Here is a 26,896-nt window from a genome sequence, read left to right as displayed (position 1 = left end):
TATTTAATCTCAAATAGCATTTACTTTTATAGTTATTGACATGGTTCATAGAGGTAATGCAAAAAAATTACCTATATTTTGTTATGTTTCTACTTTTCCTATCAAATAGGTTCTGTGCTCTGTTTTATTGATAAGCAAACAAGAGATCAGAGAGATTCAGAGTTGCCCAAGGCAAATCAACTAATAAATGGAACAAGGACTTAATCCTAGGATATGCATAGATGAGTTTTCCTATAGTCCCTTCCTATGCAAAGTACGGTCCTCAGGCCAGCAGCACTGCCCCTGCCTGGAAGTCTGACACGCAGACTCAGGTGCCATCTCAGACCTATTGAATCAGAATCTGCATTTTTACCAAAATCTTAGGTGATTCTAGGAATAGCAAAATTTGAAAAATACTTTCTACCTCCCTAAAACAAATAACTTCAGTGAACTTCTTTTGCCTACCAATTTGAGTGTCAGTTTTCACTTCTTAGCACAATTCTGAAGCTTTCTCAGCTAGGGTATGAATTTTAGTAAGTGTCTGTATGTGATATCTTCCAAGTCAAAATGCACAGGCTCTATCTTCTTTGCCATCTTAAGATTCTGTGTACATGTAGTTATTTGGAGATTGGAGATAAATGCGAATTACTTAAGATCACTTTAAGTAAAAAAAAAAAAAAATGAGAGACAAGATTGTTGTTGTTGTTGTTTGTTTGTTTGTTTAGAGACGGAGTTGCCCAGGCTGCAGTGCCGTGCCGCGATCTCGGCTCACTGCAAGCTCCGCCTCCTGGGTTCATGTCATTCTCCTGCCTCAGCCTCTCGAGTAGCTGGGACTACAGGTGCCCACCACCACGCCCGGCTAAATATTTTTGTATTTTTAGTAGAGAAGGGGTTTCACCGTGTTAGCCAGGAGGTCTGACCTCGTGATTCGCCCGCCTCCGCCTCCCAAAGTGCTGGGATTACAGGCATGAGCCACTGCGCTGGGTCAACGTCATTGTTTTAACAGTAGGTTATGGGATTTTGTTTTTGCTTTTTTAGTAAAAGTATTTTATTCCCCAAAGTACCTCACAAGGGCTCTTCCATAAAGTCACAACCCAATAACATCATTTTGCTTATGTTAAATTGAACAGTGTCCATAATTATTGCTTATTTTTTTAGCACTTTATGAATTAAGTTTGACTAGATTAATCCCTATTTTCAAATAAAATCTTTCACCAAAGATCAGCCCAGTGAGACTATTATTTTTTAATAAATGCTATTTCTCAAGCTAAAATAAAGACTTGGGCTAAGCAAAACTATATCAATGCTATGCCAGAAGTCTTGGAACAAGCATGAAGATCTACAAAGTAAATTAGATTTTCTGTTACTATCTCCGTCCCATGACCCTCTCTCTCAACCCTTCATCTAAAATTGCCACAAATGTTCTGTAACTGGGTCAAGGCACACTTGCTTGGGGGAACAAAGACATATTAAGGAACATTCAATATGTCTCAGACATAAGGAGCAAGTGAAGCAAATGTAATATCCTGTCATAAGTGCAAGCATAATTTGCTGCTGTGCCCAGCTTTCATCCTCAATTGTTAACATGTGACTGTCTTCTGACACTCATCAGAAATGCTTTGACTAAATCACAGGAACTTATTTTTATTCAGTATTTGTTTTGCTTCTATCTACAGTAGTTCCCCATTATCTACAGCTTTGCTTTCCCCAGTTTCAGTTACCTGCAATCAATTGTAGTCCAAAAATATTAAGTAGAAAGTTACAGAAATAAACAATTTACAAATTTTAAATCAAACAGTGTTCTGAGTAGCATGATGAAATCTCACATCATTATTCTCCATCCTGCTCCAGAAACGAATTCTCCCTTTGTCCACCATATCCATGCTCTGTATGCTCCCTTGTATTCCAGTCATCCTTATTCCATTTAGTAGTGGCCAAAAAGCACAAGAATAGTCATGCTGGCAATTCGGATATGCCAAAGAAAATAGGTAAATTGCTTCTGTTATGTGAAAAGGCTAAAAATTCTTGACTTAATAAGGAATGAAAAAAAAATTGTAGGCTAAATGTTGCTAAGATCTACAGTAAGAACAAATCTTCTATCCGTGAAACTAAAGAGAGAAAAAGAAATCTGTGCTAGTTTTGCTGTTTCACTTCAAACTGCAAAAGTTACAGCTACAGCCTCAGTGCATGATAAGTGCTTAGCTAAGAAGGAAAAAGGCATTTGAGACCAGCCTGGCCAACATGGTGAAACCCTGTCTCTATTAAAAATACAAAAATTAGCCAGGCATGGTGTCAGGCACCTGTAACCCCAGCTACTCGGTAAGCTGAGGCAGGAGAATCACTTGAACGCAGGAGGCAGAGGTTGCAGAGAGCCATTGCACTCCAGCCTGGACAACAGAGAGAGACTTCATCTCAAAGAAAAAAAAAGGCATTAAATTTGTGAGTGGAAGGTGTGAACAGAAAATGTGTTCTAACTGACAGCAATGTATTGTGTCAGCAAGCATTGAGCCTATAGAAAGACTTCAGCAAGGGATTTCCCAAAGCAAATAACACCAAGATATTTATGCCAGTCAGAGATAGTTACATAGATTCAGGAACAGGTTTGGACTGAAAAATATTAAAATTACTGGAGAGCCTGTATTTTTCAATCAAGAAGCTGCTGCCATATTTCCAGCAGTGTTGAAGTAGTTGACTAAGGAGAAAGAATACCATCTAAAGCAAGTCTTCAGTTACAAGGAAACTGGGCTTTTCCAGAAAAAGATGCCCAGTAGAACCTACATTCATAAAAGTGCAAAGGAAATACCAGGGCAACAGAAATGGAAGGACAGATCAATGCTGGTACTATGAGGCAGTGCTGCAAGGCGTATGATAAAACCACACGTATTGTACAGGGTAAAGAACTCACATCCTCTAGAAAATAACAAAAGTTGTGTGCCCATGTTCTGGTATTATAATCAGAAAGCCTGGATGACAGATATCTCATTTATGAAACGGTTTCACCAATGCTTCATTCCAGATGTAAAAAAATACTTGGACAGGGAAGGGTTGCAATTTTAGGTCTTATTAATACTAGACAATGCACCTGGCCATCCTTAACCTGTTTGCTGTGAAAATGAAAATGTCAAGGTTGTGTTTTTACCTCCAAATATAACTTCATCGCTTCAGTCCGTTGATCAGGACATCCTTAAGATTGTCAAGGTCATATGCGCCTACCTGGTATGTAATGGAATTTGATCAGCACCTGATACAGACCTTAATCTGGAAGTAATGTAGTGCTGGAAATCATTCACTATTGCTGAGGCAATAACATTCATCAAAGCTGCAATCTTTGAATTAAAATCAGAAACTGTTAAGTGCCTGCTGGAAGAACTTATGGTGGAGTGAAGTAAGGAATGATTTTAAAGGCTGCCCAGGGATCAGCGGAAGAGTTAGTAAAATCATTCAGGCAGCAAGACAAGTTGGTGGAGAAAGATTTGCCAACATGCTTCATGAAGAAATGGAAGAACACACTGAAGGCCACTGAGAAGTGTTAAAAAAAAAAAATAAATAAGAAACTGGAAAACCTGGTTGAATCGTCTACAGAGAAATAGAAAAATAAAAATAAACTGAAGCAGACCTAGAATTGTAGATATTATGAAAATGTGCCAAATTGTTTCAAATTGTGCAGACATTAAAGGACAAACTTATGGAATAAGATCCCTCGATGGAATGCAGCATTAGTTACAACCTCTGCAGCAATACATTGATGAATTGAAAGGAGACAGCAACTTCTGATTATAATGTTCTTCCAAAAGATTCTGACCAAAAACCCTTTCAATTATCAAGGATACCCAACCATCAACATCATCTGTCTCATCATTATTGCTTGGGTTCAAATCCCACCTCTGCTCAGCTGTGTGATCTTGAATAAATTATCAAAATATTTCTTAGTTTTTCCATCGGTAAAAATTAAAAAATAATAGTGTCTTTTTCATACTGTTATTAACTGGATTCAAAATGATAAACCATAACATTCCTTCTATGTATTAAAGCCTAAAATTTGCTTCTCAGGCCTAATATGTTTGCTATTCAACATGATTATAGTTTGATTTTCCTTAAATGCCAAACTAGTAGTACAGAGCACTTGCCAAATTTACCATATCACATGAGGTAAGATGAGCACTTGGAGCTCAGCAGGTAAGTGCTTAATCGTCTGTTGATGACTCTGAACTTACTCAAGGTCAACAGGAAAACTAAAGCACAGCAACTGGCAAGTCTGGCTTCATCATTCATGGCATTTCTGCTGAATCATTAGCTCCTTGCTGGCACACTCAGCAGACTCTTATGTCAGGTGTCCCAATACACTGGTCTTTTGATGCACCCTAGGCACTCAGTGAGCCAGAGTCAATCGAAGGAAGAAATGCAAAAAAAACAAAAACAAAAACAAAAAAATTCAGATTAAAAATATAAGCTTTTAGGATAAATTTAGCAAGACTTACTTCATAAGCCAAAGAAATAGATCTCCTGACAATACGGTTAAGAGGTTATAAATATATATATATAGACATAGACATATAGATATCAATATACAGACATAAGTATAGATCAAATATGCTACACTGAATTAAATTTGGCAATGGAGCTTGCCTATAACCATTTCCATGAACTTTTTCTTGATAATACTGGTCTTTGGATCAATTACAAAATCTTATGCATTCTTTTGTCAGGACTATGAAGAGAAAGGAATCAGAGATGATAAATGAGGCTATAGGTAATCTAAAAATATTACCATGTAGAGAAGAGTGAATGTAATATCCCATTTATGCTACTATAACAGAACACCATAGACTGGGCAACTTACAAAGAATAAAAATTTACTGGCTCACAGTTCTGGAAGCTGGGAAGTGCAGTATCAATGCAGGTTTGGCAATTCTGATCCTAGATGATGCCTTGAATACTATGTTCTTTAGAGGGAAGGAAGGCTTCATGTTTATATGGCAAAAGGGCAAGGAAAGAGTGTGCACTCCCCTAAGCCTTTTCTTACTACAACATTTATTAATTCATGGTTTAATCGCTTTTAAAGGCCCCAACTCAATACTGTTACCTTGGCTATTAAATTTCACCATGAGTTTTAGAATATACAAAAACATTCAAACCATAGCAACAAAGGAGGAGTCAAGGAACTTAAAGACATAAGCAGTGCCATGTGGGGTAAACATGTCCTTCTGACGGTGTCGTCAGAAGACGTTTTGTGATGGAACACAATGGTCATTCACCACACTGTTGATCTCAAAACGTTAGAAACATGCCCTGAATCCAACTGGCTTCCTCTTAACAACTTATGTATATAATATTCTTAATGTTACTTAAAATTATTTAATCAATTTATATTTTTAGTCGGTTTCTGGGTTTAACTACATGATGTAGGACCTTCAAACCTCACTACCATTTTTAAAAAATCCTTTAAGGTATCTCCACAAATAGAATGTCCTTTTTCATTATGGATTTACCTATTTACTTCTAGACTTCAGCTACATTCCCCCATTCACCATATCTTTCAACACTTTTATTTCTAAACATTGTCTGATCTTCTTAGTACCTATATATTTGAAAGATTTTTTCTTTCCATTTTCATTTATTTACCCTGGACCTTCTTTAGTACTCAAAATGACAGTAGTATAGTCTGCAAGTAACATGTGAGTGGTGAGCTGCTAGGGTAACCTGTGTTAACCTGAATGTTAATAGATCGTCAAAATGCTCTGAAAACAATACCCTGACATAAATTAATCATTCATGGTTCAAGATAAATTTCTATGGTTAGATCCTTGGAAATAGATTATAGAATCAATGAAGAGTACTTGTAGATGAAGAAGGGATTCTTGTCAATTAAAAATGAGGTGTAGGGAGAGTTTTTTACTGGACTACATAGAAAAGGAAATTTACCACCTTTTTGACATTTCAGGGGTGGTATTCTACAGGCCATTTCCTTACCCTGTCATTTAACACTGCTTATAATTAATTCTGTATTTATTCTCAGAAAGTTTAAGTCAAGGAATCAGTGGTTTTCAAATCACTCCGATGTTAATACTCATTACTCACTAGAGGCTGCAATAACATGTAAGAGGTTAGCTCACAGATTAAACTGAAATTGAGCATAGGCTATTTGTATTTTAATCTTCCATGACCATATTATTTCTTGGATGTCTGAAATAATATAAAGGAGTCCCATTTATGTTTTGATTATTTAAACCCCAAATATTTCCAAGATGACAATGATCACCCCTTGCCTATCTTGCCTTAAAGGGTGAGAGTGTGCAATATCGTAATGATTCAATGCTCAAGAACATCTCTATCAAGTCACTGTAATGTAGTAAATACTTGGCATACACAATTTCTTCTGTTACTCATTAAGCTCTATGGGTCATAGTTATCCATATTTTATAAATGAAGAGCAGCTTCAGGGCTAAAATGCGACACAGTTTATTACTTTCATTTCACAAAGTAAAATTAATTATGCCTTTTCACTTTTGTGCCTATTTTACTTTTTCTTGCCCCTCAGTGCCACTGCCTATAGTACACACACACACAAACATGCACTAGCACTCAGAGTGAGGGTAAGAATGAGGACTAACGAATGAGATCACTGAGTCAGACTAATAGTTTCTTTTAGCTATGCTTTTCAAGCTTATAAAATTTATACTAATATCAAGTAAACTGGTCACTGAGTACAGCCTCTTGATTTAGAAATGATGAAACCTTAGACAACTACCATGACTATATAAGTCAATAAGTGACAGATCTAGATTAGAAACAAAATCCTCGGATTTTAATTCTATTCTTCCTTGAATACTATGAAATACCTCCTAAATATATATTATTAAATAACCTGACAATTGACCACATGACCCCAGGTTTCATCTAAATAACTGTGTCTCATTGGAAGCCAGAGCTCATGACACAAGAGGAGGGAATAGATTTCAGCATGTCTTTGAACTCACATGTTCCAGAATTTCTCTTTAAAATAACATCACAGTCATGACATTACATTAGAATCACAGTAATATATTTATATGAACCTTGTCACAGTGAGGCTTATATAAATTATCATTGGAAGTTTTTGTCAGAATAAACTCAGTATTGAGACAGTGAGTAAACGTACTGGTTTACTTACCATCTTGACAGTTTAAGGACAGATCTCAGGCAGGTATTCAAAGAATGTCTACACAAGGTCGCCTATTAACATTTTTTCTATGTCTCAGTTACTTTCATATATTTATTTTTGCTTTGTTTCTTCAATGTATTTGGAAGTCAATATAAAGTAGAGGACAACAGAAATGGAAGCTCAGCCTGTACTGTAATTGAGACTGTGCAAACTTTATCCAGTTAATGCTGCAGAGCCATAAAATTATTCCTATCTCCTAGAAAAGTTGCAATTCCATGACAGCATTTGGAGTGCATTATAGGAAGAGTTTTCTAATAAAGAATGAATAAATGAATGGGTTTAGATTAAGAATGACTTCATAATTTCATAATTCAATGCAGCTAAATGTTTAAAATTTGGTTCCATATGTGTCATCTGTTAAATAATTAATGTAACATTTAGCTGATTTAGAAAGAATTGAAATATTTTTATGCTGGAACATGTGATTATCTTCTTATAGCAAACATGAGGCTATTTAATGATTGTGACCAAAACTAAAGCATTACTATCAATCGATTGCCATAGACTTAATTGTTGTCAATTATTTTGAATAGTAAGGATTCCTTACAAATAGGTGTCTTAAGCTAAACTCACCAAACCCCTAAATTAACATTATTGATGTCACAATTACCTATGTTAAAAAAAGAGAAATGTGTTTAACCAAAATGTTTAAATAGTGGAGTCATAAATACCATCTCAATCTTCCTTGTCCATCCCCAAAGGAAGCTATGTTGAAATGCAAACAATTTGCAGACATTGCATTTACACCCACATATACACACATATATAACACATGCAAACATATACACATACCTTTACATGTTATGTATACGTTATCTAATAAAATAACTTTGCATACTCGTGGCACTTTTTTCTCTAAGCCAACTAGGTGCTGAGTATGTATCTTTGATGATATCCTCTTACACTATTTTATGGTGAGCTATTTCATATTTTTACCATTTCACCAAATAGAAACAATCTTAAGATCAATCCATTATAAGATATGCTCAGACAGTAACATGTAAATATACATGAAGATTCAGAGGGAAACCTTTCTGAGACTGCTTTAAACACCTAGAATAAAGGAGAAATAATTTCAGCAGTAAAAGAATCAGCAGGGACAGAAAAGTGCCAGCTCTGATTAGAAGCCTTAAAAGCACTAACTGCAGCATCTCAAGGTAAAATAGAATTTTCAATAACTCACCCCGCATCACAGTGCTTGTAAGTGGTGAGAGGTGATTGGAGGAGAAAATAGAATTTGACCTTTTCTTAGTGAAGTAAAAAAAGAAGTTCATCCATTGAACTGGAAGCTTTTAGGGGAGTTACTAGAAGACAAAGCTACTTGCTTGAAAGGAACAGAAAGTGCAGAGCTTCAGTTTTATCACAGAAGGTGCTTCAGTCAGTTTACATTTGATTGAAACTCAAAGAATTTCTGCAGAACTACTGAACAGTCACCTTTAAGATTCAAAGTTTCTCATAGATTTCTGTTTATTAAATTCAACACACATAGAACATTGCAAAATTCATTAGGTCCTTTAGAAAACATTATTGCATTGTACAGTATATCAAAGCATATTTAAAAAACTTTCTGTATGAAACTTACAAATAGAGTTCATGAAATGTTAAATGTTTGTCTTGTATTGAGCTACAAACAAAATACACTCCTTCCTCTTTCTGTGTAGCATTGCTTTTTATTTTTTTGAAAATTACTGATGTCAGAAGGCCTACCTCATATTGGATTGTCTCATTTGATTTTCCCATGAAATACTTAATTTTTTAAAAATGAGTTTTCCATCAATGATGGCACTGAAAAGGTAACACACAGATGTTTAATAAGGATTTTTTTTTCAGGTTCGTGGTAAAGTGTTAGTTTATTTCCTTAACCTAACATTTTAACATCTACTTAGGCTGTCTTCCCTTTATCATTGTAACCTTGGTAACTTCACAAATCAAAGGAACTGGGAGTAATGGTTTTTTATCCTATGTTGTATCTTAGAACTAATTTGCAGTCATTTAAAAAGAACGACTAGTCTGCCTCTAAAGAATCCTGATGTGACTCATCACTGATACATTTCTTTTTACCCAGCAGGATGCCTCAAATAGGCAGTAAATATCAGCTTCATGAATGAATAATGAAAATGGAGAGATAACTGAATGAATCATACTACTCACCGTTAGAAGAGATATATTCGCCAGAAACCCACTAAGACCCCACGTAAGATGAATGTCACATTCTGACAAAAGCACTAAGAAATAGAAGAAAAAAAAACAACTTATGTGAATAAAGTGAACAACCAGAAACTAAATAAGTAACATCTGAGTGTGGTGGCCAGAATACTACTTTCCCCAAGATGTCCAAAGTCTTCATTCTTGAAACCTGTGGCAAAAAGGACTTAATAGGCTAACTTACTGAGTTAAGGTTCTTGAGATGGGAAGATTATCCTGAATTTACAGGTGGACCCAGCATTTACCAGGATCCCTGTAAGAGCAAGGCATGAATGTCAGAATCAGAGAAGAGGATGTAATGACAAAAGTAGGGGTCCAAGCAATGCCACTGCTGGCTTTGAAGATGAAGGAAAAGGCCACCGGCCAAGGAAGGCAGGTAGCTACTCGAAGCTGGAAAAGACAAGGAAAAGACTCTCCCCTAGAACCTCCAAAAAGCATGCAATCCTGCCAATGCCTTGATTTAGCCCAGGGAAACCCATTTCATATGTCTGACCTCCAAAAATAGAAGATTTAGAAAGTTTTTAAGTTCAAGGGTACACGTTCAGGTTTGTTACATAAGTAAACATGTATCATGGGGGTCTGTTGTGCAGATGATTTCATCACCCAGGTACTAAGCATAGTACCCATTAGTTATTTTTCCTCATCCTCTCCCTCCTCCCACCCTCCACCCTCCAATAGGCCACAATGTGTGTTGTTCCCCTCTGCGTGTCCATGTGTTCTCATCATTTAGCTCCCACTTACAAGTGAGAACATGTGGTATTTGGTTTTCTGTTCCTGCATTCGTTTTCTAAGGATAATGTTTTAAGCTACTAAATGTGTGGTCGTTTGTTACAACAGCAATAGGAAACTAATATACTGGGCTATTCCTTCTTGATTTCCAAATCTGCTTTTAATAAAAGGGAATCATTTTCATTTGAAAATAAGAAGAGTGTAAGCAAAAGAACACAAAGAAATATGTGAAATCAGCTGCCTGTCCATTTTAAAGAATACTGCTTATTCCAATCATGTATATAATGCAGAGAGAGGTTCATGTGGTATATCTGGATGATGCTAAGGGGAGAATCTATTTATCTATGACTTTTAAGCCAAAGTTAATTAAGCTGGAAATGCCATCTCACCATCTGAGTTTTCTATCTTGCTGTTCAAAAATGTAGTTGTTAACAAAGGATACTTCAGATTTTCAATTTAGAAATGATTACTTTTCTTCTTTGTCAGATCCTAATCACAAGGGAATTCATACTTAAAAAGACCTCTAAACCTTGAAAGATAGAAAGCCAACAGTCCCACGTTTCATATAAATATGTAAATTTTCTTTATGACTCTTTTAAATGAACCTGCTTTCTCCATTGTGCAAGGATGATAAGTATCCTATTGCACTAATAACCTTTCAATATTATTAACTATGTTTTCCTTTCATGTCTAAAATAAGTACCTGGCTCCTGGTTAAGAAAAATCTCTTGAGAGGAATGGCTGCTTAATGGTGTTTGTTTCTATAAACACGAAACATGTCATTAATCCAATTTTATCCCAGAGAGGATAGTTGTTTGCATGCATTATGGTGATTTTATTGTATCTTATTAAGGAATAATGGCAAGCTAAAGCAACTGCATTAACACAGTCTTGTAATAAAAAGTAACGTTTTTGCTATTCTAATTAGTTACACTCATTTTGAGAATGAAGCTAGATGTTTGGTTATATTTGAGTCTCTAAAAAGGAATGCCTTCCATTGGTTTTTTAGCACAGGTGCACTATGCTACTTGTGCATGACTGTTTCAGAAGCAAGGCCAAACATTTGCAGAAAAAGTCTGGTCACATCTCCAGAGGTTTCTCAATAACTATGTGCAAAAACGAGGCCTCCCAACAAAAATTGTTTATTGAACTAATTGTCCCTTGGTGTAATTAATTAGCTATGCAGTTGGCTACTTGCCCTACTGTAGGACCAAATATTATAGGCACAATTATTTGCACCTGAGCAGTTCTGAATCTATGGATTTGGATTCACATGTGTAAAAACAGTAGGTGCTTTCAAAAATTTACTCTCAGCAGTTTGCCTCTCACTTCAAACACAGCTATGTATATATTTTTAACTTACCTTTCTTTAATAAATACATTGGGAGTGTCAGTAAGTTGCCTTCTCCTCCCCAGCACCTGCTGCTTTTCATAATCGTCATCATTCTCTATGAATGAGTGATGAGATCAACTCTGTTGATAATCTTTTTGTGAACAAATATGGAAAAGGCATTCACATGGAAACAGTTACTCTGATAATTATAAATGTCAGCTTTCTTTTCCATAAACTATAACTATGAAATTGGTTTCTTATTTTTAATGAAGTGAAGGATTGAATCCTTTTTGCATTACCTCAACAACAAAAGCATGCCATTGATTTAATGTGAGATTTGTTTTATCTTTATTACATTCACAAGAATGAAGTGTCAATGAACCATGATATATTGGAGCCGAAGCGGAATTTATTCCATCTGGGTAAATCTAAGGGTTGTAATCTGTATCTTAATTGTGAGTCAAGTGAAGGCCACTGGCTCTCTTCAGACTCACAGTCAACAGGTCTGTATATCAGTGAAGTCAGATCCTAGCTTCCCTCTCACAGGTGTATGGTAAAATGTGGAGGGGAGGAAAGTGTTGCAAAAAGCTCAAGATCAAGAATGAACAAGAAAAAAAATGACCTAAGAGAACTGAACTCAGAAATGGTTTTAGTACATTCTTAACATATGACAAGCAGGTGCTATTATGCGTCAGTATATCACTGCTTACTTACAAGTTCCTATAGAAAAAAAGAGTTCAAGAGCAACTGTCAGCTACCTGTGTCAACTACCTTTGGACTAGTTGGAAACACTTTTTCTACCTAGAGTCCTTGTAGTATAAGGAATTTCACAGGATCTAAGTTCCGTTAGGACACAAACGTGAAGTCTAGGTCTCTCTTGTTAATAATGCATGCAGCCCCAGACACCAAGCACAATGCCTGGTAAATACTTGTTGAATAATGACAAATGCATAACTAATTCAGACAAATAAACTTACAGTAAATTGAAACCATCACCTCTTCAAAACCACCAGAAAAATCATCTCTGAACAAAGCTATGTTTAGTAGACCTATTGCATTAAGGGAGAATACTATCTTGATAGATTGATGTGTTGTCCAGAGGAGGAAGTTTATAGAGGAATATATTTACAGAGTTTACAGCCTGGCCTGAATGATTTTAAGGTGAGTCTTGCAAGGCAGGGAATTTATTAGAATTGGGCAGAGTTTATGACATAATATCTTTGAAGTAGTGAGTGCAGTGTGGCAAGTATTGAAACAAGTCTTGATATGTGTGTGTATAATATATAAATATATATGTATTGCAAAAATTCATTACATAATGTTATTAGATTATATATAAATATATCTAAATATACCAATATTATAATAATAAATAAATTTATTATAAGGATTAAATTATGGAGCCTGGCATGTCCTGAGATCCACAAGGTGAGTCAGCAAGCTGGAAACCCAGAAGAGCTAATGGTTTAGTTCCAGTCTGAGTACTAAATGGTTCCAGTTCAAAGGCCAGCAGACTTGAGATGCAGGAGGAGCTGGCATTTCTGTGGAGTCAGAAGTCTGGGAAAACAATAGATATCCTAATTTGAAGGTCTCCAGGCAAGAAAAATTCTCTCTTACTCTTGGGAGGGGCAGCCTTTTGTTCTATTCCTGCTTTCAAGTGACTGGATTAGGCCCACCTATATGATGGAGGGCAATCTACTTTACTCAGTCTGCCAATTTAAATGTTAATCTCATCAAAAGAGTCTCACAGAAACACCAAGAATAATGCTTGAAAAAATATCTGGGAACCCTGTGGTTCAGTCAAGTTCATCCATAAAATTAACCATCACTCTTGATAAGTAAGCTGTTTTAGTCGATTCACATTGTAATAGCCCAGGAGTTAGTGGTTATGTTTGCTTGTTCTCAGTACAGGAACTATATGTCCTGGTATGGGTTAATTATGTCAGCCTCAGTTTCCAAACTTTTATCTTAGTTTCTGTTAGAATTTCATATTTAAAAAGAAAGGTCCTTAAGCCAACGCAGTCAAATTTCCTATCCAAGAAATCTAATAGTTACCTTATAACTAATTTGACATTATGTTTCTAAATATAAAAACTATACAAACAGATTGAGCATATCCAGATATACAATATTTTCACATAGTACATGCAGATAATTGAGGAAATATGTTGGAGTAATTATCTCAGTCCCCATCTGACAGTGAAGATGCACTCTTATTTCTTTACCACAGTTGATCTCCATAGTGCAAACAGAATAAAGTTTGGGAATTTCCCAAATAATACAATCAAAATAAAACTCCTAATAAAACAATTCAGGTGCTAAAGGAGAACTTTTGTTTTGAGAAAATTAACCGGAGTGATCACCAGATCTCTATTGCTACAGATCAAGCATGGCACACTACAGTCCTGTTAGTTCATGGGAACACAATCACTCCATTTATATATTGTCTCTGGTTGCTTCTGCCCAACAACATTGTCAAAGTTGAAACACTGCAACAGAGACTCTATAACCTACAAAGTCTAAAATATTTACTATCTGGCCCTTAATAGAAATACTGCCAGCCCCTGATCTAGTTAGGTAAATGTATACACAGTTTTATGCAGAACCAAGCTAAATATTAATCCTGTAAAAAACATTTCTCACCTACTTACAATCTTTAACAAAAATGCTTTTTCTTCTTAAATATCATTTTATTCTTTTTTCACATTTATTTTATATATAATTTTCCATCAAGATGCTAAGCGCACTTAGCCTTCTAGGTTTCCTCAATGAAAAAAAAAAAAAATCATTACAGCCCAATAAATGTGAAGTAACAATGACAAACAGTTTAGTATATATAACATAAAAATAATACATGACACTTAGCTGTAATATAGCTAAAAGCATCTTAATATCACCATAGGTTTGCTCTCATGTACTGTACTTTGGAGCCATTATAACATGTATTCAGCGAATTGTTAGAGATAAATATTTGTTATCCAAATGCTAATTTATTGATGGACTCCTAACTTGCTCTCATCATGACAAAGCACCAGCTCAATCACTGAATGAATATTTATCTATGATGAATATTCATTTAATCCATGTCTTTACAAGGAGTTTCACCACTGACAAGGCAATAAACAAGTCTTTTTATGCCCGTTTTATTCTGGGTTCACTTGCTGTCTCCATTGCCATGATTTCACCAAGGTAAATTCTGCATGTTTTTGGCTTAACTTGGGAAATGTCAGTCTAATCTGTGTCCTACATTAGCTCTCTTAAACACAAAATATAACTTCAAGAGCAGTGATTAATTAGTTCACAGATTTGCCATCTGCTTCACTCAAGTCCAACAAGGTGAGAAGAGACAAATTTGGACTAAAGAAAATGAATGTTAATGAAGTTGTGATTCTACTCTTTCAAACAAAAATAAAGGGTAAGCCTCCCATATGAGTAAGTGGTGTGCTGGTAAACGTTTAATGACTGTGTTATTTCCCCAGGTTTATTGAGGTATAATTTAAAATTTAAAATTCTACATACTTAAGGTATACGGCTTGATGTTTACATATATACATAGGTGTAAAGTGATCATCGGGATGAAGGTAATTAACATATCAATCACCTCACAAAGGTACTATTTTGGGTGTATGTATGTATAGCAAGAACATTAAAGATTTACTTTCAGCAAATTTTAACTACACAATACAGTAATAACTATAGTCAGCATGCTGTACATTAGGTCTCAGAACTTACTCATTCTGAATAGCTGAAACTTTGTATCCTTTGACCAACATCTCCCATTCCCAAAAACTTCAGCCCCTGACAACCACCGTTCTACTCTCTACTTCCATGAGTTCAACTTTTTTTAGATTACATGTATAAGTGAGATCATACAGTATTTGTCTTGCTGTATCTGGCTTATTTCACTTAACATAATGTCATTTGGCTTCACCCATGTTGTTGTAAGTGACTGGATTTCCTTCTTTTTATAAGTGAATACTCCAATGTGTGTATATACCACGTTTTCTTTATGTATTCATCCATTGGCAAACACTTAGGTTGTTTCTAGATCTTGGCTACTGTGAATAATGCTACAATGAACATGGGAGTGCAGATCTCTCTTTGGGATATTGATTTTATTTCCCTTAGTTATGTATACAGAATGGGATTGTTAGATCATAGGGTAGTTCTAGTTTTCATTTTTTGTGGAACTTCCGTAGTTTTTCCATAACGGCTGTCAATTTACATTTCTACCCACAGTGTACAAGGGTTCCCTTTTCTCCATCCCCTCTCCAAGACTTGCCTTTCTATATACAATAAACATTCTGATGACTGCCTTTTGAAGTTTGGCAGTGGGTACATGATTGCAGTGCTTGTCTATTTTTGAAGTGTAAACACTCCTAAGATGGATTTCAAGCTATCAAAACTGATGTCACTGAATGCAGAGTTGGGAAGAGATGTGCAGGAGAACACTATGACATAATTTCTCCTTTATACAGATACATGTAAATAAACGCAAGAGCACAGAGAAGAGCAAAACATAGTAAAATAATTAGGAGTTGATATATTTTGAATCTATTACCTTTCTTAAATGTAATTTAATTGTAAGTTTATTAATTTTTAATAATGCCTACATTTAACCAGATCACAAGATTCCTGAAAACTTAATAATCATCTCCTGCCATCAGTACAAGCCAACTTCCACGACCTAGTATAAGCCATCTCTAGCACATCACTGCTGTAAGTCCGTATTTTGAAAAAGCAATAACTATGCTGTTTTTATTTTTCATGAAAAGTTAATTTTTTCATTACTGATAAAGTTTAAAACATCTCCTTCACCTCTTACTTCCTGCCACTCACACACGCACACTCATGTACACATGATTTTATTAAATTTAACATCTCTGGAACAAGAACTGTATACCCAATGATTGTCACCATGAAGTGACAATCAATTGCCAATTGTCAATGTTTTCACGAGCTGACTACAAGGCATCATCACTTTCTAGTTTTGGTTGAGGAGTCTTATATATCGAACTGCAAATTATCATGTAAACTTCTTGTGCGTCAAGACAAGGATGTCTTATTAACATTTGCATAATCAGTGCATAATGCAACAGATATCACAAGTAATGAATCAGTACTAGTTAAGTGAAAGAGTGAATGAATGTTGCTCTAAAAAAAAACTTACCAAATATTTCCCACCCAAATTTGCACAAACACAAAAAACAGAACATAGCTAGGTTTTTGAACATTGTCAATGGAAACATTTTAGCCTGCACCTTCAGATGCAAATAACATTTTAAGGATTTTTAAAAATTGTATATACTTCAATTTAAACAATAAATTTCCTAGGCATATCAACAAAACCCATCATTGTCAATATATTGAAGATTTTATAGTCATGTAGCACCTAGAAAAGTGCTTAGCATAAAAGAACTTCACTAAACTTATATTGAAAGAAAACCCCTTCATTTGATTAAAAATCCACTATCATTGGGTCATCACATTGCTAAATAGAAACTCTAAAGTTTAAAAATATTTTCCATAGGAGAGAAGAAAAAGATGTAACCCAACCAACTTCTGTTCTGTCCAAAAATAATGCTCATGAACTTGATCAGGCTACAATAGAAAGCTTTAGGATCTAATTTTTTTTTTCCTTTTTAAGGAGTGTGACTTTCAAAATATTTTTCAATTCTTATAAAGCACAACTTAAATTAGTTCCTGGCTGCAGGATAGAAATGGGGAGTCAGAGGAATGAAATTGTTGTTATTCAGTAAATATTGAACATGAAATCTTGTCATCCAGGGATCAGTTTCTCAAAGGAAAAGCAAGAACAGTATTGGTCTTTTTGACCAGTCAGCGGGACTTACTGAAGACATTCACCCCACTGTGATTGCTGAATAGAACCTTGGACTCCGAGGTCATAAATCTATAGTAGGTCTTCCAAATACCACAGCAATGTTTCTTTCACGTTTGTTTGGGGGAAGACTTGATTTCTCCATTTCCCTCTTTCAGAAACCAGATTTCCTCTCCTGATTTTTACCTTTCTGCCTGCCTTGAGCTTTGCCTTTGATTTCATCTATCCACAATAGCAGCAGCTAATAATTGTTTTCCCTACCAATATCCGCCTCCATCTCTGACCTGCCATATACCCAGTCCAGTTCCTCAAATAGGCTCTCAAAAGTTTAACTGCTGAAAGTTGTAAATGCTTAAGGGAAAGGCGTCTGTGTTATTCACAACTGTACAGTTTCTTAGCACTGATACTGTACCACAAGCCCTTAAAGGTACCATTAAAATTAATTGAACTGGTAGAATGAAAAAGCATTCCAACATTTAAAGAGAAAAACCATCTGTTGTCAAAACAACAGCAATTCAGAGTGAAATAAAGGAAGTTTTTTACAACCAAAATCTATGACTGTTGAAAGCATTTCACAATGCTGTTCCATTAAGATTTCCTAAAGAATATAAGTGAAATCAATCATATTTCAGAAGAATTTAAAAATAAAAATAGAATTCCATAAATCTGGAATCTATTTATTAATAAAATTTAAGTACAGTCATTTAAGAAGCTCCTTTTTTCCCTCTGTGATAAAATGAAATTTTTTATTACTCAGTTTACAAAGTTATAAACAAAAACTTTTAAGATTTGTAATTAAGCGAAGAACTGCCTGTGTTTGAGAAACCTGAGACATAGAATCATATTTTGTACCACTTATTGTTGTCTATAAACAGTTTACTTACAGTAATTCATCTAATAAGTATTGAGGATCAAGTTTATGGTAAAATACAGAGCTTGAGATAATATCTAAGATTGTTTTCATTTCCAAAATATTGTAGTCTATGAACTAGAAAGACCATATCAGATACTCATTCCTTCTGTTAAAAAACCATATAATTGACACATTAAAAAACTGATAATAGCTTTGATTATCTGGATTTTAATAATTCACTTGATATGTTATCCTTCATATCCTTGATATGGCTAAATTTTTTTTTCAGTCAATTGTGTAATCTTTTTTTTTTTTTTTGAAATGGAGTCTCACTCTGTCACCCAGGCTGGAGTGCAGTGGTGACATCTCGGCTCACTGCAAGCTCTGCCTCCCAGGTTCATGCCATTCTCCTGCCTCAACCTCCCGAGTAGCTGGGACTACAGGAACCCACCACCACGCCCGGCTAATTTTTTGTATTTTTAGTAGAGATAGGGTTTCACTGTGTTAGCCAGGATGGTCTCGATCTCCTGACCTCGTGATCCACCCACCTCAGCCTCCCAAAGTGCTGAGATTATAGGCGTGAGCCACCGAGCCCGGCCAATTGTGTAATCTTATGTAGGCACAAATGAAAATTTCTATGTCAAATATATATCAATAGTGTTGATAAAAAGTGATATTTTTGATTTGGTACTTCAAACTACTTTTATACACATCAATAAAAACATAAGTATACAAAATTAAGTACATAAAATTGGTATATACCAACTTATGTACATGAATATTAAAGTTCACAGTCATAGTGCTAGAACTCCAATCATTTGACTAAAAATCACTAATTGTTATCCCTACACCATACTGAATTACATGTTTCATCATCTTTTATAGTTCTTCTTTCAGAAGTATTATAATAATGATAGGAACCTACTTAAAACTGACACATTGCCTGGATTGTTAAAAATATAGCTTTTTTTTTCTTCCAGATTAATGTGATAGTTTTCAAGGGTCTCTTTTAACAAAAATAATTAAATTTATTTACTCACTTCTAGTAGAAATTTACGAGGTAGTGGCGCAATTATGTTACATGCATAGATTGCACATGCATAGATTGCACGGTGGTGAAGTGAGGGCTTTAAGGTATCCATCACCCAAATAATGTACATTGTACCCATTAAGTAATTTCTCACCATCCACCCTTTTCCCACCCTGTCACTCTTTTAAGTCTCTATTGTCTATCATTCCATACTCTACTTCCATGTGTACACAGTACTTAGTTCCCACTAATGAGTGAGAACATGGAATGCTTGTCTCTCTGCATCTGACTTTTTCACTTAAGACAATGGCCTCCTGTACCATCAATGTTACTACTGCAAAAGACATGATTTAATTCCTCTTTATAGTTTAATAGTATTCCATTGTGTATGCATACCACATTTTCTTTCATCATCCACTGATAGACACTTAGATTGATTCCATATCTTTGTTATTGTGAATAGTGCTGTAATAAACATACAAGTGCAGGCATCTTTTTGACATAACACTTTAATTTTATTTGGGTAGATATCCAGTAGTAGGATTGTTGGAGCAAATGATAATTCTATTTTTAGTTCTTTGAGACGTCTCCATACTCTTCCACAGAGGCTGTACTAATTTACATTCCCACCAGTAGCATATAAGAATTCCTTTTTTTCCACATCTTTGCCAACATCCGTTATTTTGTGAGTTTTTAGTAACTGCCATTATAACTGGGGTAATCTAATTTTAAAATAATTATTAAAGCATAATATGCATATAGAAAAGTATACACATCATTCAGAAGTTGTCACAAAGTAAGGGTATGCAACAACAACCCAGATCAAGAAAGAATGCCTCCCAGGAACCTCCTCTGTATCTCTTCCAGATCAATACCCCTTTCTTCTTCCCTAAAGGGATCTATGGTAACTTCTAATGCTTAGTATAATGGAAACTTCATACATATGAAAGTATGCAACATTTATTACATTGTTAGGCTTCTTTTGCCCAAAAGTACATGTAAGATTCTTCTATGTTGTTGCTTGTAACATTAGCTTCTTTATTTTCATTGTGTGAAGTATTCTTCCACATTCTTATATGAACATGCCACAACTTATTGATCCATGTTATTTTTGAGGGACATTTGGGTCATATTCAATTTAGAGTTAATATTAATAATGACATTATGTTTATTCTTATGCAAATTTTTGATGTTCATATGTATGCATTTTTCTTGGGTGTATATATATATATATATATATATATATATATATAGAGAGAGAGAGAGAGAGAGAGAGAGAGGAGTAAAACTGCTGGATTTGTTAAAATAATTTTAAGTAAGAAAGTTTACTACACATAAGGGCTTCTGTTCCTTTTGTTAATTTACCTCCTAAATAGATTCCTGAATTCATGTGTTTCTAATAAATGAACTAAGTGAAACCTAAAAAACTAATAATAATAACACAGTTAACCCAGGCAAACAGAATTCTTAAGCAATACCTGAGATGAAAAAATACAAACAAAAACATGCCTGAATTAAAATCTGGTTCTAAGGTGTTACTGATATAACCTTAAAATATAGTCATCATGAGTCAAAAAATAAAAATAAATCTAAGTTTATTGAATTCTAAAGCAGTGATTTCAAACTGTTTCACAATTTTTCAGAACTGCCCCTTTAATTCTTATAATTCAAGTGAACTTTATCTTGGTTGCATCCATCACTTGCTATACAACTTTTGAAATTTTGGTTTCTATATTGGCTTAGTTTTAAACACAAAAATCTGCCTTTTCCTATAAGTTTTCTTTACCTAGAGTAATCAGATCTTCTTTAAATCTATGTCTCGAAGATCCCTTTTGAAGTATACTGCTAGTACAATTGATGGTTGGCGTCCCAAATTGAAGATTATCACAGATAAGATACCCATATGCTTTAAGTGTATAAATTCCAACCACAAAGAGTTTCTGAAAGGAATTGCTACTACTAACATACTCTGCAAGAAATCCTGACTTCAGGATTATGTAAGCTAATTTCCAGTGAATCTTAAATATTTCATTTACAATCTGTGAGAATAAATTAGTTTTAGAGATCTGCCAACCAAAGCACTTGACTATTATTAGTCTTTTTCTTAGCCTGTGTCCAGCGTTTGGGTTCCCACTGTTAAATGTACAAATGTATACTTCAGGAAGTCAAATAGCTAAAGCTGTTTTAATAAGTATTTTATAGTCACTCTATTAATTATCAATATACCAGTTACTATTTTTAGAGATTCTGTAGCTCGCACATGCCATGCACTCCATGATTCTTACTGTATCACCCACTCTGTAGTTTCAGCAACTTTGTTCTTTTTTAAAACTTAACACTTATTTTCTAGAATGTAACAGAAGAATACAATTTTAAAAGTCAAATTTATGCAGGTGGCAAAACATCTGATATTTTCAAAATCATGATAAAGAGTAAGCAATAGATACACTAAAATGATAAGAACAGGTTTTTCAAGTACTACTTAAGAAAAGTACTAACACTTAACTGCAGATACTCTGATTAAATTAAACGAGTCCTTTTTTTAAGGCACTGTTTAAATCTGAATCCCCTATTCACATGGTAAGAAAAGGCTTCATGTATTATATGAAGTTATAGTGTAACATCATGTTACAGTGACCTTCCTCACCAGTAATGGAGAATTAAATACAATGCAGTCTTAGCAATAGCCTGCATTATAATATGGATAGGATTACACATGACAGAAAATTGATAGTTTTCTAGATAGTTTAGGCCAGTCAGAGAGTAATCAATCAGATTGTTATACAACTGATGGCATAGAGGTCAGACAGTCCACCTAACCAAGTTCTTTTCCACCATGGTATTGTTCACCCAGGTAATTCAGTCATTATGACAGCCAAAAATTTGTGATTGATTAGGTGATTTTCAGTTCAGTTCGCAGACAGCCTACATCAATTCCATTGTTTACCATTCAGTACATCACTTCTCCATTTGAAATGAAACTGTCTCTGAGTAATAATTGAGTCCAAACAGCTTTTCTTTTATTATTATAATTTAAGTTCTAGGGTACATGTGCACAACGTGCAGGTTTGTTACATATGTATATTTGTGCCATGTTGGTGTGCTGCACCCATAAACTCGTCATTTACATTAGGTATATCTCCTAATGCTATCCCTACCCCCACCCTCCCCACAATAGGACCTGGTGTGTGATGATCCCCTTCCTGTGTCCAAGTGATCTCATTGTTCAATTCTCACCTATGAGTGAGAACATGCAGTGTTTGGTTTCCTGTTCTTGCAATAGTTTGCTGAGAATGATGGTTTCCAGCTGCATCCATGTCCCTACAAAGGACACAAACTCATCCTTTTTGATGGCTGCATAGTATTCCATGGTGTGTATGTGCCACATTTTCTTAATCCAGTGTCACTGACAGACATTTGGGTTGATTACAGGTCTTTGCTATTGTGAATAGTGCCACAATAAACATACGTGTACATGTGTCTTTATAGCAGCATGACTTATAATCCCTTGGGTATATCGCCAGTAATAGGATGGCTGGGTCAATTGTTATTTCTAGTTCTAGATCCTTGAGGAACACTGTCTTCCACAATGGTTGAACTAGTTTACAGTCCCACCAACAGTGTAAAAGTGTTCCTATTTCTCCACATCCTCTCCAGCACCTGTTGTTTCCTGACTTTTTAATGATCGCCATTCTAACTGGTGTGAGATGGTATCTCATTGTGGTTTTGATTTGCATTTCTCTGATGGCCAGTGATGATGAGCATTTTTTCACGTGTCTGTTGGCTGTATGAATGTCTTCTTTTGAGAAATGTCTGTTCATATCCTTTGCCCACCTTTTGATGGGGTTGTTTGTTTTTTTCTTGTAAATTTGTTGGAGTTCTTTGTAGGTTCTGGATATTAGCCCTTTGTCAGATGAGTAGATTGCAAAAATTTTCTCCCATTCTGTAGCTTGCCTGTTCACTCTGATGGTAGTTTCTTTTGCTGTGCAGAAGCTCTTTAGTTTAATGAGATCCCATTTGTCAATTTTGGCTTTTGCTGCCGTTGCTTTTGGTGTTTTAGACATGAAGTCTTTGCCCATGCCTATGTCCTGAATGGTACTACCTAGGTTTTCCTCTAGGATTTTTATGGTATTAGGTCTAACATTTAAGTCTCTAATCCATCTTGAATTAATTTTCATATAAGGAGTAAGGAAAGGATCCAGTTTCAGCTTTCTACTTATGGCTAGCCAATTTTCCCAGTACCATTTATTAAATAGGGAATCCTTTCCCTATTTGTTGTTTTTGTCAGGTCTGTCAAAGATTAGATGGCTGTAGATGTGTGGTATTATTTCTGAGGGCTCTGTTCTGTTCCATTGGTCTATATCTCTGTTTTGGTACCAGTACCATACTGTTTTGGTTACTGTAGCCTTGTGGTATAGTTTGAAGTCAGGTAGCGTGATGCCTCCAGCTTTGTTCTTTTGGCTTAGGATTGTACTGGCAATGTGGGCTCTTTTTTGGTTCCATATGAACTTTAAAGTAGTTTTTTCCCAATTATGTGAAGAAAGTCATTGTTAGCTTAATGAGGATGCCATTTGATCTATAAATTACCTTGGGCAGAATGGCCATTTTCACGATATTGATTTTTATCCGTGAGCATGGAATGTTCTTCCATTTGTTTGTGTCCTCTTTGATTTCACTGAGCAGTGGTTTGTAGTTCTCCCTGAAGAAGTTCTTTACATCCTTTGTAAATTGGACTCCAAGGTATTTTATTCTCTTTGAAGCAATTGTGAATGGGAGTTCACTCATGATTTTGCTCTCTGTCTGTTATTGGTTTGTAAGAATGCTTGTGATTTTTGCACATTGATTTTGTATCCTGACACTTTGTTGAAGTTGCTTATCAGCTTAAGGACATTTTGGGCTGAGATGATGGGGTTTTCTAAATATACAATCATGTCATCTGCAAACAAGGACAATTTGACTTCTTCTTTTCCTAATTGAATAGCCTTTATTTCTTTCTCTTGCCTGACTGCCCTAGCCAGAACTTCCAACACTATATTGAATAGGAGTGGTGAGAGAGGGCATCCCCGTCTTGTGCCAGTTTTCAAAGGGAATACTTCCAGTGTTTGCCCATTCAGTATGATATTAGCTGTGGGTTTGTCATAAATACCTCTTATTATTTTGAGATACATTCCATCAATACCAAATGTATTAAGAGTTCTTAGCATGAAGGGCTGTTGAATTTTGTGAAAGGCCTTTTCTGCATCTATTGAGATGATCATGTGGTTTTTGTCTTTGGTTCTGTTTATATGCTGGATTATATTTATTGATTTGCGTATGTTGAACCAGCCTTCCATTCCAGGGATGAAGCCCACTTGATCATGGTGGATAAGCGTTTTGATGTGCTGCTGGATTCGGTTTGCCAGTATTTTATTGCGGATTTTTGCATCAATGTTCATCAGAGATAATGGTCTAAAATTCTCTTTTTTTTGTTCTGGCTCTGTCAGGCTTTGGTATCAGGATGATGTTGGCCTTGTAAAATGAGTTAGGGAGGATTCCGTCTTTTTCTATTGATTGGAATAGTTTCAGAAGGAATGATACCAACTCCTCCTTGTACCTCTGGTAGAATTCGGCTGTGAATCTGTCTGGTGCTGGATTTTTTTTGGTTGGTAGGCTATTAATTATTGCCTCAATTTCAGAGCCTGCTATTGGTCTATTCAGGGATTCAACTTCTTCCTGGTTTAGTCTTGTGAGAGTGTAAGCATCCAGGAAATTATCCATTTCTTCTAGGTTTTCTAGTTTATTTGCGTAGAGATGTTTATAGTATTCTCTGATGGTAGTTTGTATTTCTGTGGGGTCGGTGGTGATATCATTTTTTATTGTGTCTATTTGATTCTTCTCTCTTTTCTTCTTTATTAGTCTTGCTAGTGTTCTATCAATTTTTTTGGTCTTTTCAAAAAACCAGCTCCTGGATTCATTGATTTTTTGGAGGGTTTTTGTGTCTCTATCTCCTTCACTTCTGCTCTGATCTCAGTTATTTCTTGCTTTCTGCTAGCTTTTGAATGTGTTTGCTCTTGCCTCTCTAGTTCTTTTAATTGTGATGTTAGGGTGTCAATTTTAGATCTTTCCTGCTTTCTCTTGTGGGCATTTAGTGCTATAAATTTCCCTCTACACACTGCTTTAAATGTGTCCCAGAGATTCTGGTATGTTGTATCTTTGTTCTCATTGGTTTCAAAGAACATCTTTATTTCTGCCTTCATTTCGTTATGTACCCAGTAGTCATTCAGGAGCAGGTTGTTCAGTTTCCATGTAGTTGAGTGGCTTTGATTGAGTTTCTTAGTCCTGAGTTCTAGTTTGATTGCACTGTGGTCTGAGAGACAGTTTGTTATAATTTCTGTTCTTTTACATTTGCTGAGGAGTGCTTTACTTCCAACTATGCAGTCAATTTTGGAAGAAGTGCGATGTGGTGCTAAGAAGAATGTATACTCTGTTGATTTGGGGTGGAGAGTTCTGTAGATGTCTATTAAGTCCGCTTGGTGCAGAGTTGAGTTCAATTCCTGGATATCCTTGTTAACTTTCTGTCTCGTTGATCTGTCTAATGTTGACAGTGGAGTGTTAAAGTCTCCCATTATTATTGTATGGGAGTCTAAGTCTCTTTGTAAGTCTCTAAGGACTTGTTTTATGAATCTGGGTGCTCCTGTATTGGGTGCATATACATTTAGGATAGCTAGCTCTTCTTGATGAATTGATCCTTTTACCAGAGGCCAAATAGCTTTAATAGCTACTCAACAGGAAGTCTGGCTGAACAGTCATCAATCCAGCTTAATCCTAGGACTGCTTTAATTCACTTCCACATGTGTATTTGTTTCATAATAATTTTATAATCATAATAGGACTGAAGAACTATATTAATGCAACTGAGTTTTCCAATCAACTGTGCAATGGTCAGAAAGAGAATTATCTATGTTGATTAATAAAAACCAAAATTAAGTTCAATTCATATAATTCAGGTTCTTAGAAAAGTGCTCAATTGGAATATAGCCTAGGGGTCTTTTCAGTTATGAATATTTTATTGAGAAAATACCATTTAAAAAGAATTAAAGTATTCATATATTAGCAGGATGAAATATAGTGGAAGTTTTTTCATAGCAGAGCACATTTCAGAAACATAGGCATAAGAGCATAAAATAGTATTCTGCATCCAGGGAACAGTACATAGTCATCATGGCTGGAGCAGTGCAAGGGACTTGGCTGGAGCAGTGGGCAAAGACTTCAAATTATGAGGTTAAAAATGCATCAATAAACGATGTTGATGATGTATTTTAAGCAAGAAAGAGACATGTTTAAAAATGCAGTTTTTAAATATCACCCTAGACATTGTGCAGAAGATTGATTAAAGTGGGATATGTCTGTGAATAGAAGAACCTCTGTCCAGGAAAGAAGCAGGTTTTAAACTGAGGCAGTAACTAGACATGGCTAGCAGGGTTTAGACAAGGGTTGTTTTAAAGAATTGAATAAATGACAACTAATTATCAAGTGAATATGGGCAAGATAAATAGAATTCTAAAGTGATACCTAAAATTCTGCCTGTGAAGGAAACACATGCTCAGATGGAGACATGAAAAATGTACCTGGGGTACATCCACATGGAAACTTTAAGCACGCAGTTTAGATTTAAGATCTTAGACACATGAATGAGGCAATCATTAGCATACGAGTGATAATTCAAGGCATAGAAGTGGATAATGTCA

General features: G+C 35.3%; 1 long non-coding RNA gene across 5 annotated transcripts in view; it reads right to left on the bottom strand.

The window, feature by feature from the left end:
* The window catches only part of LOC101925508 (uncharacterized), a 373,900-nt gene that overhangs the window by 6,913 nt on the left and 340,091 nt on the right, over positions 1-26,896 (bottom strand). The window contains exon 7 of one of the 5 annotated variants that reach the window (XR_012430867.1): positions 9,332-9,405. The exons of the other annotated variants lie outside the window; for them this stretch is intronic. This is a non-coding gene — a long non-coding RNA (uncharacterized lncRNA). The remainder of the gene's footprint in view (positions 1-9,331; positions 9,406-26,896) is intronic. 5 annotated transcript variants of the gene reach the window in all.

Source organism: Macaca fascicularis, chromosome 1 (genome assembly GCF_037993035.2).
Source record: "Macaca fascicularis isolate 582-1 chromosome 1, T2T-MFA8v1.1".
Lineage (NCBI taxonomy): Eukaryota > Metazoa > Chordata > Mammalia > Primates > Cercopithecidae > Macaca > Macaca fascicularis.
This window is presented reverse-complemented; position numbering and strand designations above follow the sequence as displayed.